Here is a 12,262-nt window from a genome sequence, read left to right as displayed (position 1 = left end):
CCGGAAAGAAATGGAGCTCGCCAATCCAGCTGGAACATCTTCTAGCAATATCCTCTACTCATCTGTATACACCTGTGTGGCATGAAACGCAGCGTCCACAAGAAGGGACGTCAGTACGAATAATGTACTGAGTATGTAAGGCATAAGTAACAACATAACATAGATATGAAAAGTAACGAGGAATAAGAGAGATAATCTGTACATCTGAATGCCTCGTAAGGCGGATGCCATGCGTGCTTAACCTTTTTAAAAAAACATTTTATACATATACATAGTACCATGCCCGGCCATTAAGGCTCGGTGTTATCATCATTAGCTTGCGTCCAGGCCTCCCGCGTCCGGGGCAATATCATAACATGCCCACTGTAGTGGTGTGCACATCTACGTGCCTGCCCGGCCGACTATAGCGTGGCGCGGTGTGAGAAAATACATATATAATTATATAAAGCATGCATGAGAGCCAAGTAAAAGCCATAAGTACATCGGAGTGACGTAAGGTCGGTAACCTCCGATTATGTTATGGAATAATCATCGTCGCTTTGTCTCACCTTGAAGGAACAATTATTATAAGGTGAGACTATCAATGAAGAATAGCATTAAGAGAAAACATAGAATAAGATCATAAATCTCATAAGGCATCAATTCATATACTTTTGGAATCTTAAAAAGAATAGTCATCATCCATGAATAAAATTGAGACATCAAGAAATAGTTCAACATTCTTATATCATCATTGAAATCATAAACTTGGAGCCTTTAAACATGAAATCATTCTCATCATAGAAATATTCTCACCCTTGACATCATCGTTGTCATTGTAAAACATATCCATCGTTGTTGTCATAAAAGCTTACGGAGTCATAAACCTCTGGTTTAAGAAATACGAACATTTTGGAAAACATTCATGAACTATTAGGAAGGGGTTATGCCTTGGAATCATGAACATCCAACTTTTGGAAATAAGGAGGCTATGAACACATTTATGGAATTAGAATCATAGGAATCATGCCTTGAAAGAAAGGGACGAGCCTTAACATACCTGTCCGACCTCCAATTAGCTACGCTTATTCGTGCAAGCTCGCAAGTCTACATTTAAGAGGAGTTATACTAACGTTAGACTCTTTATTGCACACTTGTTCCCGGTTTCAAATCAAACTATTCCATATTCTGCCGAAAATCGGGCACCATCTCCCCTGTTTATATGCCTAGCCCAAAATTACAATTCAACAACCAATCAACAACAATAAGAATACCAACATCACAATACTATTATTCATACCATTATATTCCATAAACATCCCACACGATGTTTTTCAACATACAACAACAATATGCACTTCCTTTCGTCCCAATCGAGAAGTATAACCTCATCAACACACTAAAAACATTAGATACCATATTTAAACATATAAATCAGCTCATCCACACGGCCACAACATGTTCAAAATATCCCATAAACACAACAACTACAACACAACACTTTATGACCTTTCCTCCATAATTATTTCCACTTTTAAGGCTTGCTAGACCTTCAAATAAATTCAACATAAGAGATAGGATGAATAACATACCTTATACTTGAAAAAACTCAGCCACATCAACCTTTTCCAACACCAAGCTTAAGTAGAAGCAAGAACAATCACCTTTCACGGACTAGTTTGGCGTAATCTTGTCAAATTCTTGATTTATCGGACTATAATGTTTGGGGGAGGTGTGGAGAATTTTCTAGGACATTTTGGAATGTTATTATGCTGAAAAAATGAGGTTGATGGGGGTATTTATACCCCTCCTAAGTCGGTTTCACCGACCTCCTCATGTGGGGCCCGCGGAGCCATTTTGGGAGCTTAAGGTCTTGTTCTTAAAATGACCATACATTTTGATCCCGATATGGTGTAAGGGCCCACGACCTACGGTTGGAAAGATCTTTAAATTATCTAAAAATTTCATTATTTGTGTTTTTCCAAATTCCAAATGTATAATAGCGTTTTGGCCCCTCCAAGTCAGGTCATCCGAAAACGTATCTTTAAATCATCCTTTTGGAGGGCTTATGCCCATATTTGGCTTAAGGGTTCTTCTTAGGACTTGCTCAACATCACATGTACTACTCATATATCTCTTCATATGTCCTTTATAAAATCCCGACATATGGGCCCCACCTTAACTCTTGGTTACGAGGGCTATCATCAACTAACTTGTTAACTGATTTACCCCATACGATCTCCAAATGTCATATATATATTCTTATACTCAGATAATATAATCTTCATCCCTAATCCTTGTATAACTTTGCTCTCCCTTGAGCTCATACTAAGCCGTCGACAGTCTTGGTAACGCAAAATTTTTCGGGGTGTAACAGAAGTCCCTCACTGGTGAGATTATACGGTCACTTATACAGACCGTATAAAGTTATACGGCCCGTATAATGTGTCGTATAATGGTCACAGAGGCGAGATGATTGAAGAGGTGATTTTACGGTCACTTATACGGATCGTATAAAATTATACGGCCCGTATAATATGCCGTATAATGGGCATAGAATCGAGTGGTTAAGGGGCGATTTCACAGTCACTTATATGGATGGTATGAGTTTATACGGACCGTATAAGTGTCTGTATAATTTCCTGACAGATTAGATTTTCACGTTATGAAAAAGGGACCAAGTGTTATTTCATTTCATTTCCCTTCACTCCCCTTCTCTCTAAAACATCTCTCTACACTTCTCCCACAAGGATTCAAGAGATATTAGTGATCAAATACATCAATTAAGTGAATCAAGTGTAAGAAACCCATTAAAGTTCATCCAAAGCAAGGAATCCAAGTGAAGGTGAAACTAGGGTTTTGCTCAAGTGGGGAGTTTCCACCCAATGTTCATTCCTACACCATCTAAGGTAAGATTTATGATATTTCCATGTTGTTTAAGGTATTTTAAAGTTGAAACACTTGGATTGTAGAAGGATATAGAAAAATGGGTCATGAATGTGGGAATAGCGTCTTTTTGAGTAATAGCTTGAATTGAGTCATGATTCTTGATGTGTTGTGATATGGTTATGTTATAAATGATGCTAATAACATGGGATAGACATTGTATATGAATGAATGTAATCGTGTGTTACGACCATGGATATGGCTGATTGGAAGTGAATTGAGGAATATGGATAATGTGGATGAATAAAGACTATTGTTATGGTATTGTGAATGTATTATTCACATTTGGGAGTTGATGTATGAGATGGAGGAAGTCGTATAAATAAAGGAGATGCTATCCAATTTTCTCTAGCTTTAGTCATGTATGCTAGCTATCGATTTTCTAATGATAGTATAACTCTAATGAAGGTAGAAACGTGAGCATTGAAGGAGAACGTGCAAGTGATAGAATAGTTGAACGGAAAGGTATGTAAGGCTAACCCTTTTTTCATAAGGCAGGGTTCTTTGGCCAAATATCTAATCTTCTATAAGCCTATGTTGTCCTCCATATGATGCTATCTTCAAAAGCTACTAAGCTCATGATTCTTGATATATTACGATTGTACTAAATTCCTCATATGACGAATAATCCTATAAGGATAGATGTAATGAACGGCGATAATGGTAATGACGATAATAATGACGAAGATAATGGTAATGATGCTTATGATGACGATGACAATAGTAATGATGCTAAAGATGCCTATGAGCTTTTACGTATATGTGCCTATGTATGGCTATTATCAAACTCCGAGCTTATATGGCCGGGTAGAATATATTTATATATATATATATATATATATATATATATATATATATATGACGATTCGCACGCACCACTGCAGTTGGGTACGGACATCTCTGAAGCCTTGGTAGGGCTAGGTATGTGTAGCCCTGAGCCTTGGTAGGGCCAGGTATGTATGATAACCAAACCTAGCGATGGTCGGGTACGCGAAACATCGAGCCTTCGTGGTCGGGTATGCTATGTATATGATATGGATATGGATATGTATATGATATAGATATGAGTATGAATACGAATATGATATGAATGTGAATATGAATATGTATATTAATACGACTATGGTTACGTAATGTAAATGAGGACAGATATGAATACGGATACGGATGTATGTACACAATCTCGCATTAGAAATGGAAAGTCCTTATGAACAACAAGTAAGTGCTTATGACGACGATACTACCATCTCTCATCCTATGATATTTCTTATGTTGTTTATTATGCTTCTATAATGATATTGATCATGCTTTACATACTCAGTACATTCTTCGTACTGACGTCCTTTTGTTTGTGGACGCTGTGTCATGCCCGCAGGTGCCAGGGAGACAGGCTTGATCCATAGCTATATTTCTCAGGGACTGCATAGCGGAGCTCCATTTCATTCGGAACTATAGCTTTTGGTATTGATTCTTTTGTGTACATAATTATGGGCATAGCGGGGTCCTATCCCGCGTATATGATATTACATACTCTCCTTAGAGGCTCGTAGACATGTGTATATGGTTAGATATGTTTGGCCTTGTCGGCCTATATTTTGGATGTCATTTTGTTAGCCTCGTCGGCTTATGTACATTGCTATGGGCATTGCTATATATATATATATATATATATATATATATATATATATATATATATATATAAACATGTATTGTTGTTCAATGGAATTAGTATGAATAATATAGAAAGTATGGTTTAGCTATGTGGCTCACCTAGAGGAAAATGTGAAAGTATGTTAAGAGGTACCAGGGTGGGTTAGCATCGGGTGCCCGTCGCGGCCCTCCGGTTGGGTCGTGAAAAAAGTGGTATCAGAGCAGTTCAGTCCTAGGGTGTGTCTACGAGCCATGTCCAGTAGAGTCTTGGTTATAGGTGTGTTGCGCGCCACACTTATAAACGAGAGGCTGCGAGCATTTTTAGGAACGATTGACCTTCTTTCTTCATAAGATCGTGCGATAGAGCTATGATATAAGAACTTACTTCTCCTTAACCATGTGTTATGTATTTCAGAGATGCCTGTAAAGAGAAAGACTACGGCAGCCCAAAAGGGCAAGACAGTGGTAGAAAAGCGGGCTGAAAGAGCACCGCCAACAGTTGTAGAAGAAAGTGAGTCCCAGAATGCAGCTCAATCTCAGTCCTCCCAGTCAGTGCCTGTTTATGAAGAGCGTGAGGGAGCCCTAGCTCTAGCACCTCCAGCTCCTCCACCGGATGCTTCAGGCCAAGATGTAAAAGAGGCCATTCATTTGCTTACTCAATTGGTTGCTGCCCAGACTCAGTGGCAAAGTACAAACGGCCCTCCGGTTGGGTCGTGACACAAGCCATAGAGAAAGTTAAGCTCATACAATATCAGTTATTAGCAGCCCAAAGTCGTCAAAAGTCCTATGCAGATAATCGTCGAAGGGACTTAGAGTTCCAAGTTAAAGATTGGGTATTCTTAAAGGTGTCACCGATGAAGGGCGTAATGAGATTTGGCAAAAAGGGGAAGCTTAGTTCCCGGTATATTGGACCTTACGAAATCGTACGCAAGGTAGGCAAAGTGGGTTACAAATTAGATTTGCCTCCTGATTTGGAGTCAGTTGACCCAGTTTTTCATGTATCGATACTTCGTAGGTGCATTGGAGACCCTTCTAGAATTGTACCAATAGATGATGTTCAAGTTACAAAGCCATTGTCTTATGAAGAAGCCCCCATTTCCATTTTAGATAGGAAAGTACGAAAGCTCAGAACTAAAGAGGTAGCTTCAGTTAAAGTTTTATAGAAGAATAGTAATAGAGAGGAAATGACTTGGGAAGCCGAAGAAGACATGAAATTCCGGTACCCATATTTATTTTCACCCTCAGAGGAGACTCAGGCAGAGACGCCATTATCCTCAGGTATGTAACTCTTTTCTTGATGTTTTCTTAGTCGTGTGTGGTCATGGTTATTGATATTGTTGTTGTAGCCCTGTGAGGCAGTGTATTTTCGGTTGCTGTACAGGATGGTAGTGCCATGTTATAGGGGAAACTCTGGCGAAATTTTTATAGAATCCCCGAGAACCTAACATTCGAAAACGAATATTCTTAAGGGGGGGGGGGGGGGGGAAGAATGTTACACCTCAAAAAACTTCTCTGTTGATGCACAGTGAATAGACTAACGAAGGGCATAAAGTATGTGATGTTTCAATAAGTAAGAAATAGCCTTTGATGACCCTAATTGAAATTTCAAAGACATTCGAGGTAAGAGAAGAAAGTTTGCCAAGAGAGGCAAGGTATACGTGATACATCGGAAGAGATTTACGAGTACCGAATTAATGATGACTTAATGATGTTTTGGAGAAGAGTTATAACGTCCTTTAGATTGTTAATGAAGTATTATACAAGTGTCAAGAAGGTTCCATAAGGATTGGAGATCGAACGAAACGACGGAAACCCTTTCAGGGAAATAGAGTTATACGACCACTTATACAGTCTGTATAACTTTATACGGTCCGTATAACCCCCAGCAGGAAGATGATTTTAATGATGGTGAACCACGGCCACTTATATGGACCGTATAAGTGTCCATGTAACACCCGACGGGCTGAGTTATTTTCAAGTCTATAAATGTGATCCCACTTCATTATTTTCATTTTAACACTTCTCCACTTCTCTCCAAGTCTCTAGAACATTCCATACATTGCATATCCAAGAATCCAAGGGAAATCAAAGGTTCTTATCATTAATCCAAGGGGATCAAGTGTAAGGAAGCCCTTAGGGTTTGCTAGAGGCAAGAAAACTGTATGGATTAAAGCTAGGGTTTTCATTCAAGGGAAGTATTACCATCAAAAGGTTAATCCCCTACTATCTAAGGTAAGTTTTATGATCATTTCATGTTATTTTGACTATGGAGAGGGTGATAGACTCGGGTAGAAGAAGGAAATAGAAAATGAAGTTTAAATGTGGCTTTCATGATGTTTATAAGTAGTAATCTATATTGAGTCATCGTTCTTAGTATGATATGGATATAATCATATTATGGAAGGTAATAATGGTGATGAAGAAATGTTATATGAAAATGTGCTAAAATGGGTATGGAGTTGTTGGCATAAGTTGAACATAATGATGAGTGTTGGAAGCCTAATGTAATGTGATTACATTATTATGATACTATGAGTGTATTGTAGATGTTATTGTGGTTGTTGGGAGTTGTTTGGTTATATGATGGAATTTGACAAAATAGGGGAGATGCTGCCCAATTTTCATTAGACTATGAATTATTCTAGTTTGAATTTAAGAGAGTCATTAAGGCTTAACCATGGTACGAATCCTTCTAAATGTAGATTATTCAAGCTTCAACGGTGAACGTGGGTAGTTGAAAAGACAAAGAGGTGTGTAAGGCTAACCCTTCTTTCAATAAGGCATGGTTCTTTGGCCATATATCTATTTTTTCATGAGCCTATGATGTCCTCCAAATGATTCTATCTCCAAAGCTAGTAAAGCTCATGATTCTCGTTATGTTCATGATTCTACTAAATTCCTTACACGATGAGTGATCCTCTAAACATAGATGTAATAAAACGACGATAGTAATGATTTCAAAGATGCTTATGAGCTCTTATCTATATGTGTCTATGTATGACTATTATGTGACACCGAGCTTATATGGCCGGGTATGATATGTATTGCGCGTGCACCACTACAGTTGGGTACGGATAACCCTGAGCCTTGGTAGGGCCAGGTATGTATAATCACCGAGCCCTGTCATGGCCGGCTATGTGAGACACCAATCCTTCATGGTCGGGTATGCTATGAAAATGAATATGTAAATGAATATGAATATGAATATGGTTATGCAATGTAAATAAGTACGTATACAGATACAGATATGGAAGTATGTACACTATCACGCATTAAAAATGGAAGGTCCCTATGAAAAGCAAGTAAGTGTTTATGACGACGGTTTCTACTACCCCTATCTTATGCTAATTCTTATGTTGTCTCTTATGCTTCTATAATGATGTTGCTTATGATTTACATACTCAGTACATTCTTCGTACTGACGTCCTTTTGTTTGTGGACGCTGTATCATGCCCGCAGGTGGCCAGGGAGACAGGCTTGATCCATAGCTTTATTACTCAGGGACTACGTAGTGGAGCTCCATTTCATTCAGAACTACAGCTTTTGGTATCTATTCTTTTATGTACATACTTATGGGCATGACGGGGTCCTGTCCCGCCTATATGTTGTGATATACTCTCCTTAGAGGCTCATAGAGATGTGTATATGATTAGACGTATTTGGCCTTGTCGGCTTCTATTTTGAATATCATTTTGTTAGCCTCGTCGGCTTATGTAAATTGATATGGGCATAGTTATTGATGGTGATATAAATGTATTGTTGCCAAATAGGAATAGTATGAATGATGGATAGAAAGTATGATTTAGCTATGTGGCTCACCTAGATGTAAATGTGAATGTATGATAAGAGGTGCCCGGGTGGATTAGCACTGGGTACCCCTCATGGCCCTCCGGTTGGGTTGTGACAGGGACCCCAAATCATGTGAACCTTCCATTCTCGTATGCAATCCAAATCCCTCGATGGCCTATCGATGTCATAGTCAATGATAAAGTCTCCCATGCCTCCGATCTGGGGCACGACTTGAATCCTCCCAAATTGTCTCAAGACCCTGGCAGACGCATAAGGGCGAATCCCTCGGATTCCCATAAGCGGTAAGAATGGACAGTTTCCTTCCCTTAACCGCAACTTCACTAGACATGAAGTCGTAGAACATCCATTGAATGCTTTTCTCCTTCAATCTGGAAAAGCTGAGTCTCCAACTTTGTCTATTTTGTTCTCCGATGCTTGGACAAAAATCCCAAAGACCATCCTTTTCGGCCAGCTTAATTAAGTGTTGTTCACCCTAACTTTGACCATGTACTTAAGGATTCACCACTGTAGGAGTAAGTTACAACCTTGAAAGTATTTGTAATGGTTTCAGCAGAGGCTCAAAGCTCGATACAAATCGGCTAGTATGATTGGGGTTATGTCAAAGTATTTGGTTTTTTCTTGTTGGGTTATGTCGTAGAAGATGGCATGGGTGATCTAAATGACTCGGGTGTCTATATCTAAGGAAAACTCTTTGGGAAAAACCATGGTTCCGAGAAAGCAAACAGCGAAAACTAAAGGTCTGGTGGCCGTCCATTCGGCATAAGTCTTGAATTCCCTGGGATGCTTCACGAATCCATTTGGGCTTCCAAACCTTTTATATAGCTCTCTAAAGGGTACGGTGGGGCCGTGGGCCCAATTGACATAATTCAAAGAAAGCATTCTGCAAATTTGGGAGTAGGTTGTCTTTTCTGGGACTAAGGTATTTTGATCGGGTTTCTTTCTTCTTTTCAACCCCGAGCCTACGCTAGTCAACACATCCCTAAACTCCTCTAAAGTAAGCGTCATTTTGATGTCATCCCCGAATCAAAAAAACCATCCTATCTCTGTCCCGAAATCCGGTAATTACTTCTATCAATTCTTTGCAACCCGTCATAGTCATAATGGATGTAGAATGTCCTAAGTGACATGAAATCCCTTTTTTCTCCTTCAGGGACATTTGGCCCCACCAAATACACAGCAACTCTGGTGTAGTCAAGACCATGTCAAAACTCAAGTTGATCGACATCTACAAAATAGAAGTCAAGGTTAATTTCCCCCCCCCCCCCCCCCCCCCCCACTAGGCAATGGTTTCATTCACAGGCACATTACATGTTTCCAAATAGCATATAATATGAGAAGCGGTATTTTTTCGGGTCGTAGACCGTACTTGACACGGGGTAGTCTTCCTATCGGGTTTGGATACGTCTAAAATATCCAAACCTCCCAGTCTACTTCATTTTTTAATTTGGTTTAGTTCTGACCTAGGCATATACAAGAGTGAGTTTTTCAAATTGACCTTACACCCGAGCAGACTACTTGGGGTGAACCGTTGTCGGCTGTTGGGAGATCACACACCAACTTAACGTTCAATATGTTCAAAGAAAGGGTGTTTCGGGTTTTTAGTGAAGGCAAGACGGCGATCCTGCGTGTCCCCTTTGAAATCATGCTTTTTGCCAAGAATGACAGAGTTTGTGATATGGAATGAATGACAGTTTATAATTGCGAAAATTAAGCACATAAGCAAGTAAGTACAGTTAAAATCACATTATATTGAAACCCTTATGGTTAGAATCTAGAAATTCCTCAGCAAAGTCGCCATCTGTTACGATTTGCGTTTATGCAAGTTAAGGCATAAAAGTTACTATGAGGTTGTTGGTGCTCTAGTTGGATTTTAGTATTTTTTAGAGTCGCCACCTAATTTATTTATAGAAAACAAGGAAACCCGGGTTTAAAGATTTTTTCAAGTAAGGAAAAAATCTATTTTGGACCAAAGTTCGAGGTAAGGGTTCTGGTGATCCCCTAGGGAAGATTTTACGCATCCTAGTATTAAAGATCAGTGGAATACGGTTGACCTACGAGTTTCAATGTGTGATTAACTATATTTATTTGCTTAAAAGTGTTTTAGTTTTCCTCAAAATGTCATTTCATTCATATCATAATTTCAAGGAAAAATTCGGCAAAAAGTCCCCTTATAAAAAGGACTTTTGGTTTAGAAAATCCGCATAAGTGTTCAACTCACTTTCTTGTCGGACTAGGACACACTCGAGATTTCTCCAGAGTAGAGTCACTACTATTCTAGTCCTAAAAAAAAGGGTTTAGTACCTACGGGTTTTATTATACGTGTGTGTGTATATATATATATATATATATATATATATATATATATATATATATATATATATATATATATATATATATATGTGTGTGTGTGTGTGTGTGTGTGTGTGTGTGTGTGTGTGTGTGTGTGTGGAGTATATCTCCATTTTATACATATATATAAAAAACAATACAAGTTCATTAAAATTAGGTCCATTTTAATCGTTGAAGCCTATAAGTCAATGATATTTTCAGATCCAAGTTCACGTCACCGTCATCAACCAATTCAAATAATTTACGGTCCAATTGCGGTCCAAAACATTTTTTATTTCAGTCCGAATTCAATATGGCCTTTCAGGCCCAAAGAAATCATTAGTCCAACTTTCTAGAATTCATCCAAGTTCAAAATTTGTTTTCCCTCTCACAATATTTGCCCAAGTATTCCATCTACAAAGTATTTCAAGCCCAGAAAATAGTTCCATTGGTATATGAACATGCCAATTTTTTGAAGTCAGACTCATTTTCCAGCTTTGTTTCCATTTTACAGTGAACCCGTCAAAAATTTCATCATTTTCATCTAGGGTTAAAGCCCCAAAACTCGTTACTTAATACTTTGAAAACCCTTCTCGCATTTGATCCAATCTAGACTTAATCAAAACTCCATTGTTTTATCACATGCTTAGCCGCAGCGTTATATCGATTTTTTACTACAATTCAAACCAAGTTTTTGATTTTTGCAAAAAAAGTTGATCATTATCCGAATTTTGAAAATAGTTTGAAGACTTCCTAAAATACTATGGAAAATTACCTTTTCTGGGCACAGCCTTGATCGAGAATGAACTTGGATGATTCCTTCGTCCCTCAATCGTACTCAGCCACACACAAACCCAGAAAACAAGAGAATTAAGCTCTTAAAATTTTATTTAAACTCAGAAACAAATTTAAAAATTTCAAATATTTTGAAATCTTACGTATTTTTCAAGTTTTATGAGTATATGGAATTTCAATATCCTCAAACTTGTCCATATAACGGAGAATAGGGTCCTTTAAATAGGAATCCCCAAAATCATAAGCCTTAGGTTTCACGATGTGGGATAAATACCAATTTTTGGGATTTCCTCCTCATAATTCGACATTGTAGGGCTAGGATTATATCAAATGAAGCATCAAAGGCTAGAATTTAACCAACAAAAATTACTCCGTAAGGTTCGCACAATAACCAATTTCAAGATTTCAAACCAATACAAACAAAAACCATTAAGGCTTCAGGAGAGTTGATCGTTAACTCGGAGAAAAGTAAAGAAAACATAATGAAATACAGAGGTTTATACCGTGCATGAGTAGCGTTTGGTGAGATTAGGATGAAATTGGGGTAAACCATTAAATGCCTTACCCCTCTCAGCCTTGCAAAGACTGCAAAAAGCCTGTCCCCTTTGAGATTTTGCCATTTTCAAGCATAGTACCGAGGAGAGAGAAGCAGGGAAGGGGTGGCGGCGCCTAGGGTTTACCTCATCTTTGAGAGAGAACCCTAAGGCTTGTTTGCTTGAGAAAATGGCGTGAAACAAGGGGTGTTTTAATTTTA

This window comes from Lycium barbarum, chromosome 8 (genome assembly GCF_019175385.1).
Source record: "Lycium barbarum isolate Lr01 chromosome 8, ASM1917538v2, whole genome shotgun sequence".
In the NCBI taxonomy this organism is placed as follows: domain Eukaryota; kingdom Viridiplantae; phylum Streptophyta; class Magnoliopsida; order Solanales; family Solanaceae; genus Lycium; species Lycium barbarum.
The sequence above is the reverse complement of the archived record's forward strand: the minus strand, read 5'-3'. Positions refer to the sequence as shown.